A 7,218-nucleotide genomic window follows, 5' to 3' on the forward strand; every position below is an offset into this window, starting at 1 on the left:
TCTCTTATTTCCATTGCCATAGCTGATGGAATATTTCTTGATTAATCAAACATCCTTCATCTGACATGGGGAGCTTAACATTCATTTACAAGTGCACAATAGGCTTCAGTTTTATGTTCACATTATTCTCTAACTCATTTCCTGTTTCAAGAAATCCTTAAAATGATAATCTTTTATTTAGATAAGATTTTAATAAAAATGATATGTGCATTGACTATGATATTTGTACACTCTCACTAAGATGCTGTTGCTCATTTTAATCTAAAGTTTGCATATCTTTAAGTTGGCAGCTTGTATTGCTCAAAGAAGCCTGAATGACTTGAAGCAAGAAAATAAAAGGAAAATGTAAGTATATCAGTGATAACACTTGAAAACTTTGGCTACTTTATTCTGCTTTATGAAATAGTTAATTTTTTTGTAAGTGTAAATAAGAAAGGGTATGGTGAATCTTGCATATTTCATTTTGAAGTATTTACTCATTTTGTGGCTGTTGTTAAGTTCTTGGGTCACTGGAATATTATTTGAAAGATTAAAGCTTTCCTACAAAATTTTAAAGTTTTCCATCTTTGATATGTATATGAACGAAGTTAGGTAGCTAGTTCATTGTCATTATTTTGAAAGCACATCAAAAATATCCAAACCAAGTGGAAAAGGCAATTAAAATTTGTGCATTTTGAAAGTGAAATTCCAAAGATATTTCCATTATTCTCTAAGTGGTATAAAGAAAATGAAAAAAAAATCACAAATAACAAAAAATATGTTGATAGCTCCAATAAACAGAATGAAATAAAGCTTGGAAATTCTAGTCCTATATTGCACATTCAGTTTTTGTGATTACTAGATATTCTCAGTTTCTGATTGAATTTGTTCATTCATTTCTTGGGATATTATTTGATCCTAAACTATTTTGGGGAGGGGGAACTGTTGAAATAATATTTACACTTTTAAGGTAGTGTTATTTCTATTATGTGAATATTCAGTATATTTTTGCTTTAAATATAGTTATACTGTCAGGGCAGGTCAGGGAAATAAAGAGGACATGCATGATTGCATTATTCTTTACATGCATCTCTGATTACACACACATCACTGATTCAACTTTCTTGGGTAGATTGCTCCTGCTGTTGTTGGGTTTTTGACCCCGAATATAGCAGCAACCTCATTTCTTGTCTCATAGGAAAGAATTTTCGTGCGGATACAATTTAATTTTAAAGCAAGATTTATTAGAAAAGTTGAGAAAGGAAACTCCCGTCCTAGTGACGGGAGGGGGCTCTGAGATAGAAAGGACCCTTACCTCCTGCCAGAGTAGCAGGAGAAGTGGAAAAAAAAGAGACCCTAGTCCTCTGCCATAGTGGCAGGAGGAAAAATGGAAAAAGAAACCCATAATAATGGTGGAGAAAGCATCTTTTAATGGTTTACTTCAAAGGGGCTCTCCAAGGAAAAAAGGAAATTCCTGGTCCCCCTGGTATCTGGCTTTGGGGCAAAAGACCAGACAGGTGTCAGACATTGGACATTCCTAGCAATGAGTACTACTTCCTCCAGTCCTTCAATGATAAGGAGACCAGTCTGAGGCCCTCCCACACCATGGCCAGAGATAGTGACTGATACTTCAGGTTGAGGAATTGATACGCTAAAGCACCTTTGTTCCTTGGAAGAGACATGTTCTGGTGAATCCAAGAAATGGTGGGGGGAAATAATCTTTTATATTTGAGTAAAAATGGCCTGAGGACCCAGTATACTCTAACTTACTACTACCCAGTCTAACTCCTCTCACACTACAAAGTATTCCTTGACTCATCAAAGAGGGTTCATTTGCTTGGTTGATCAGAGTGCTCAAGGCATCCTTGACTTCTGGTTTTATATTGTGTTTTAGTAAGCTTTTAATGACTATTTGAAGTACTGACTAGTAATAGCTTAGGAAGGAAGATTTATTTTGGCCAACAGGCTCTAGATAGGCTATGCAAAATTGAGTCCAGAACTGGTGAGGGTGGAGAACAGTGGAGAGCCCATTCATTACACAGCAGACAAGGAAGCAGAGAGTGATGTGAAGCATACTCTGCCTCTGTAACCTACCTGCCCTCTCTTGAGAAGCACCTCCCCATGGTGACCCGTTAGTGCCTTGGGATTTCTCATTAGGCTCATGCACAGCCTAGTTGCCATGAATAGATGTAATCTCCACCATCAATTCATTATTGTTAGTCATTGAATATTGGAATATAAATGGCATGAATTTAAGGATCTAAATTGTAAATTCTGTATTTATTCTATTGCTGAATATTGGCAGTTTTCTTATAAACCTTATTCCTCTATTTTAGTGTTTTTTTGTTTTCTGTGATGATTTTTTTTTCAGCGTTAAGGATTCTCCCATCCTCTTCCCCATTCCTCCTAACCATTTCTCCCCTAGGTTCACAATGTTATATTCCTTCAGGAGAAGTCACAAGTCCATCATTCTGTCTTAAAATATATATCCTGGCACAATGGGAATTTACCCATGTGGGAGTCCGTCTTTTATTCAGGAGTAGAGACGCATACAGGAATATTTATTCACTCCCAGTATTCTAGTCTCCATTATGCAGTTGATATATGAGAAAAGACACACACACACACACACACACACACACACACACATATATATATACACACACACAGTCATCTGTTTACCAATATATGTATTTGTTTTGTGTAGTTGCATAACATTGCCTTATTTCAGAGAGAACATATTGTATTCTTTTCCTTTTGGAACTTGTTTATTTCACTAAGCATAGTGCTCTCCTCTCCAATAGTAGATTGTTGCTATTGGTAGATTTTCATTATTTTTTATGGGTATATATGTTTTGATGAAGTAAATATACCACTTTTGTAACCATCGCAGTTTCTATGGATATAAGATTATTAGTATATGATTGCTATCATGGATTATGCTGCTGTAAATATAGGTATGCAGGTCACTTTCTCATATTCCGATTTGAATTCATGTGGATATATTCCCAGAAGTGGGATACCTCAATCATATGGCAGATCAGTTTCCACTTGCCAAAGCACTCTCCATACTGATTTCCATAGTGGCTTTACAAGGTACTCTCCCCACCAAAATGGAGCAGGTGTGCCCTTCTCCCTCATTCTTATGAGTGGTGGTATTAGTAGATTTCTGTGTGTAGGTCTTTCTCACTGGAGTGAGGTGGGACCTCAGTACGGTTTGTATTTGCTTTTCTCTAATGGCTATGGAGCCTGAGCGCTTTTTCATATGTCTGCCAGCCATTTGAATTTTTCCTTTTGACAAATTCCTGCTCATGTCCTTCATCCATTTCTTAATGGAGTTGTTTGTTTGGCTGTTGTTTGAGTATCTGATGCTCTCTGTAAATCTTGGATGTTATTCCACTATCTGTTGTATATTGTGCAAAGATTTTTTTTTCCATTTGGTTGATTTACAGACTGCTTTTCCCTGTGCCATATAACTTCAAGCACACTGCAGTGTCCCAAGTCAGAAATTTCTATGCAATTGTTTGCTCCACAGATAGATGTAATAGAGAAGTGAGAAGTTGATCCAGCAGCTTCAAGTGGATTTTTCCTGTGGATGGCTAGGGTACAAACAATTAAGACCACTACCTTCAGCTTCTCCCAGAAATTGAAAGGGAGCAGGATCTCAAGGGCAACATCTGAGACAAGGGCCAGGAGCCATGTGGGTATCAACATTGCAGATGTTATCTTTACCTGCAACACCACAATGCCCAATCCATATTTCAGGATTTGTGTTGACTTTATATAATAAATCCAGTGCAAATAATGACAAGCCTACCATGTATATTTGGACAGTGGTGGAAAACATTAGTGCTCATTTATTGTATAGTTGCAACATTTCAACTCCAGCTTTGGTATAGCTGACTTTGTAATAAAAATAAATCTTTAAAAAAATTGCAAATTATCATGGAAGTTTTGGGATTTTTCAGGACATGAAAAATAATGTGGATAAAATGGCAGATTTGTGGTGGCAGTGTTAGAAAACATTGAGCTATTCTTGTTAGGTTAAAATGAAAAATATTCTACAGATATGGGATTAGAAGTGTGGATAGAGAAATCCCAGAGCTTGTGGTACTATGCCATAAAATAATAAAATAAATAAATGAACTTTTCACCTCTGACAATGCAACTCACAACAAAGTATTGAATGCCCCATATGTCACTGAAGAAATGAAAACAAAATCAAAAACCTTCTTGAAGAAAATGTTGCTAGTGTATGACCTGCATGTCACTGAGAAATTAATAAGAAAAAGGTTTTTGAAAGAAATGAAAATAAAAATAAAAATATTAACACCCATGAGATGCAGCAAAACGAGTATTGAAAGTGAAATTTATAACATCTGGGCTTACAAAAAATAGAAATATCTCAAATAAATGACCTAGCGTATCTTCAAGGACTTATTGAAAAATAAAGTGGGCCGGTGGAGTGGCCTAGTGGCTAAAGTCCTCACCTTGAACACGCTGGGATCCCATATGGGCGCCGGTTCTAATCCTGACAGGCTGTCTTTAGAAACATTCTTCTCTCCCATATCCATGATCATCATAGTTTCATGTATTTCCAAATGTGGTGGCTTTATTTCACTTAATGCTTGCACAACACCTGATATGGTGAAATGCTTCCTAAGTGACATTTAATATAGTATGTGGAATATAAAACATTTACTGAGCCCCTGAGTTCCATAGTTAATTCACTAAAGGTCATAAAGGTCCAGAGTCATCTGTTTGGGATTTCAAATATTACATCAATCAAGATGAATAGTGTAGTATCAAAGAACCACTATCCGTGAGCCCTGCAACTGGATCAAATCACAGTCACATATTGCATACTGTTGTTTGGGTCAGACAGTGTATATGATGATGATCCCAAACATTTGTGTTACCTGGTGACGTGATAAGTATACTAGTTCAAGTATATTTTCAGAATTTGTCCTTGTTTTTTAGTGACGCAAGGCTTGACTTCGTTTCTCTGTTTCATTTGCATTTTTATTCAACAGGAATTTTAGAACCCTCTGTATCCCTGTTCAGTCCTTAAGATCAGGCTTAAGACATTTTCTGGTGCAGTCTAAGGGCTCCATAAGTACTTATCACTGTAAGCAGTATGCACACTAATAGAAATAGGCAGTACTGATTATACTTTGGGTGTAATATAATTTTGTAAGGCAAAATTTACTTTAGGTGTAATATAATTTTGTTGCTTTCTGGTCTGACCTGGAAGCCCCGTCAAGACTTTAAAGACTGGTTTGAAAATGATTTATTCATTTACTTATTTGAAAGTCAGCATTGGAGAGAAAGAGAGAGAGAGAGAGACCTTGTACCTGCTGGTTGATTTCTTCAGATAGCTACAACAGCCAGGGCTGTGCCTGGCTGAGGCACTGCATGTGGGATTCCCATATCATTAACCACCAATCTAAAATGACTGGAACCCAGTTTATTGTGGCTTACTCCAGTGTAACAAATATAATGCTGCTTTATATAGGAGTCTGGATATATATTATTTGTACGTGTAATTTTTTTTTACCTTTTAAATCTTACTCCTGTGCCAAATTCATACACAACTCTGCAGACTTTTGTGATAGCAAGACTATTTTAAGAGGTGTTGCTTTGAAATTTGAGTTTGTAATTTATTTCTATTTCAGAAATGCTTGCATATTAGTTTTCATGTTGTGTTTGCAGTGATAATTATGGATATTTTTATGGGAGGCTCCAGTTTTGGTACAGTTAAAAGCATATAAGTCTTTTTTAATGACATGCCTTGAATATATTATGAATTTTCACTTTTGCTTTAAGGTACCTGATGGTCGAGGAAAACTGCCAGCCAGACCAAAGGGCTGATGTGTCACTTGTGGATGAAGTCTGCAACTATACAAAAAAAGAAATCTTGATCTATAGGTATTAAATGCCTTTTGTTTTGTGGTGTGACATGTCCAAAACTCATTTTTATTTTTAAAGGATTGCCTAAATGATAGCAATATTAACATTAGTGAAAGAAGAAAAAATCAGATCTCTCATTTAATTGTTATAGTGTGCTTTTATGATGTCAATTTTATCAGGCATTCTCTTGGTGTTTTAATTAATATTTAGAAATAGGATATTCCTGTAATTTCATATTAATAGTCAAATAATTACTTTTTGTTCATAGAAAGAGAGTTGAAGATCTTGAACAAGGATTGGATAGAACCATTCGTAATTCCCAAAGATTGGTATGTATGCGTGTGTGTGTGCATTCATTCATATAGTTTTTTTAATATCAGTGTGTTTATCTGAATTGAAAGAGAAATGGAATACATTGACCAGTTGTATGGATTTCTTTTGTGTTTAGAGATATTTTCACATTTTCAGGATTCAAATAATGTGAGATAAAAAAATCTTAGAATTATATCTGCTTGGAAAATGAAACACATTGCACTCAACATAGGAAAGATTTTAAAACATCAGTGGGGTCTCATATTAAAGCAGGATAGTTATCTGTGAAAAAGACATCTGTTTTTGTGGACAATTATTCCAGGAGAACATAAAGTAGAAGTGTACCATTTAAAATTGTTAATTACCTTTACATGTAAAGCACAATAGATAATATGGCCATTGAGGTTTACATTAGAGGTGTTTGTGACTTTGGAGTTGCTTGAAGTATTTTTTTTAATTTGTCAGTTATTTCCAGTGTTTATGATAAATGTACTTCTTATATTATAAAAAAACATTGAATTTTTTGTTTTTTTTTTAGATACTTTCTTATGACAAAGAAGCACAAATCAATTGGGTAAGTTTCACACTGCCTTAAATGTTTTGTCTGTCTTTAATTAAATTTTGGTTTTCTGTCAAGAACCTAGGCATGGCAATTGGTGGAAAAAGCGCTATGTTAAAAAAAAAAGGTAGTAAAATTATGTGTCTCTGATAAATAATTCATTGTTCAATTATGGTTATTCATTCAGTCTACTTTCAGCACAATGCTACTTCAGAAAGAACTTGTATTCTGCTAGGAGTTTATAGGAACTTGGTGTATATGCTCATGTTTATGCATGTACATTTTGGAACATTGGATTTCCCCTTGTTATCTAGAAGAACCAGAAAACTCTGTGGATCATTTTATTCATTTGTAAAACAAATGGGATTAGAAAAAGAGCTAGCTAAAGCCCTTTCTAGTTCTAAAACTGAGGGTTCTATTAAGTGATTCTGAGTGTTGGTACAAATTAAGAAAAGGAT

General features: G+C 35.1%; 1 long non-coding RNA gene across 1 annotated transcript; it reads left to right on the forward strand.

Moving 5' to 3' along the window:
* Window positions 1-302: 302 nt before the first annotated feature.
* Window positions 303-6,208, forward strand: LOC131481222 (uncharacterized). Its single transcript, XR_009246135.1, has 3 exons — window positions 303-345; window positions 5,806-5,907; window positions 6,158-6,208. It is a non-coding gene; the product is annotated as an uncharacterized LOC131481222 (long non-coding RNA).
* Window positions 6,209-7,218: the final 1,010 nt, after the last annotated feature.

Source organism: Ochotona princeps, chromosome 10 (assembly GCF_030435755.1).
Source record: "Ochotona princeps isolate mOchPri1 chromosome 10, mOchPri1.hap1, whole genome shotgun sequence".
Classification (NCBI taxonomy): Eukaryota; Metazoa; Chordata; class Mammalia; order Lagomorpha; family Ochotonidae; genus Ochotona; species Ochotona princeps.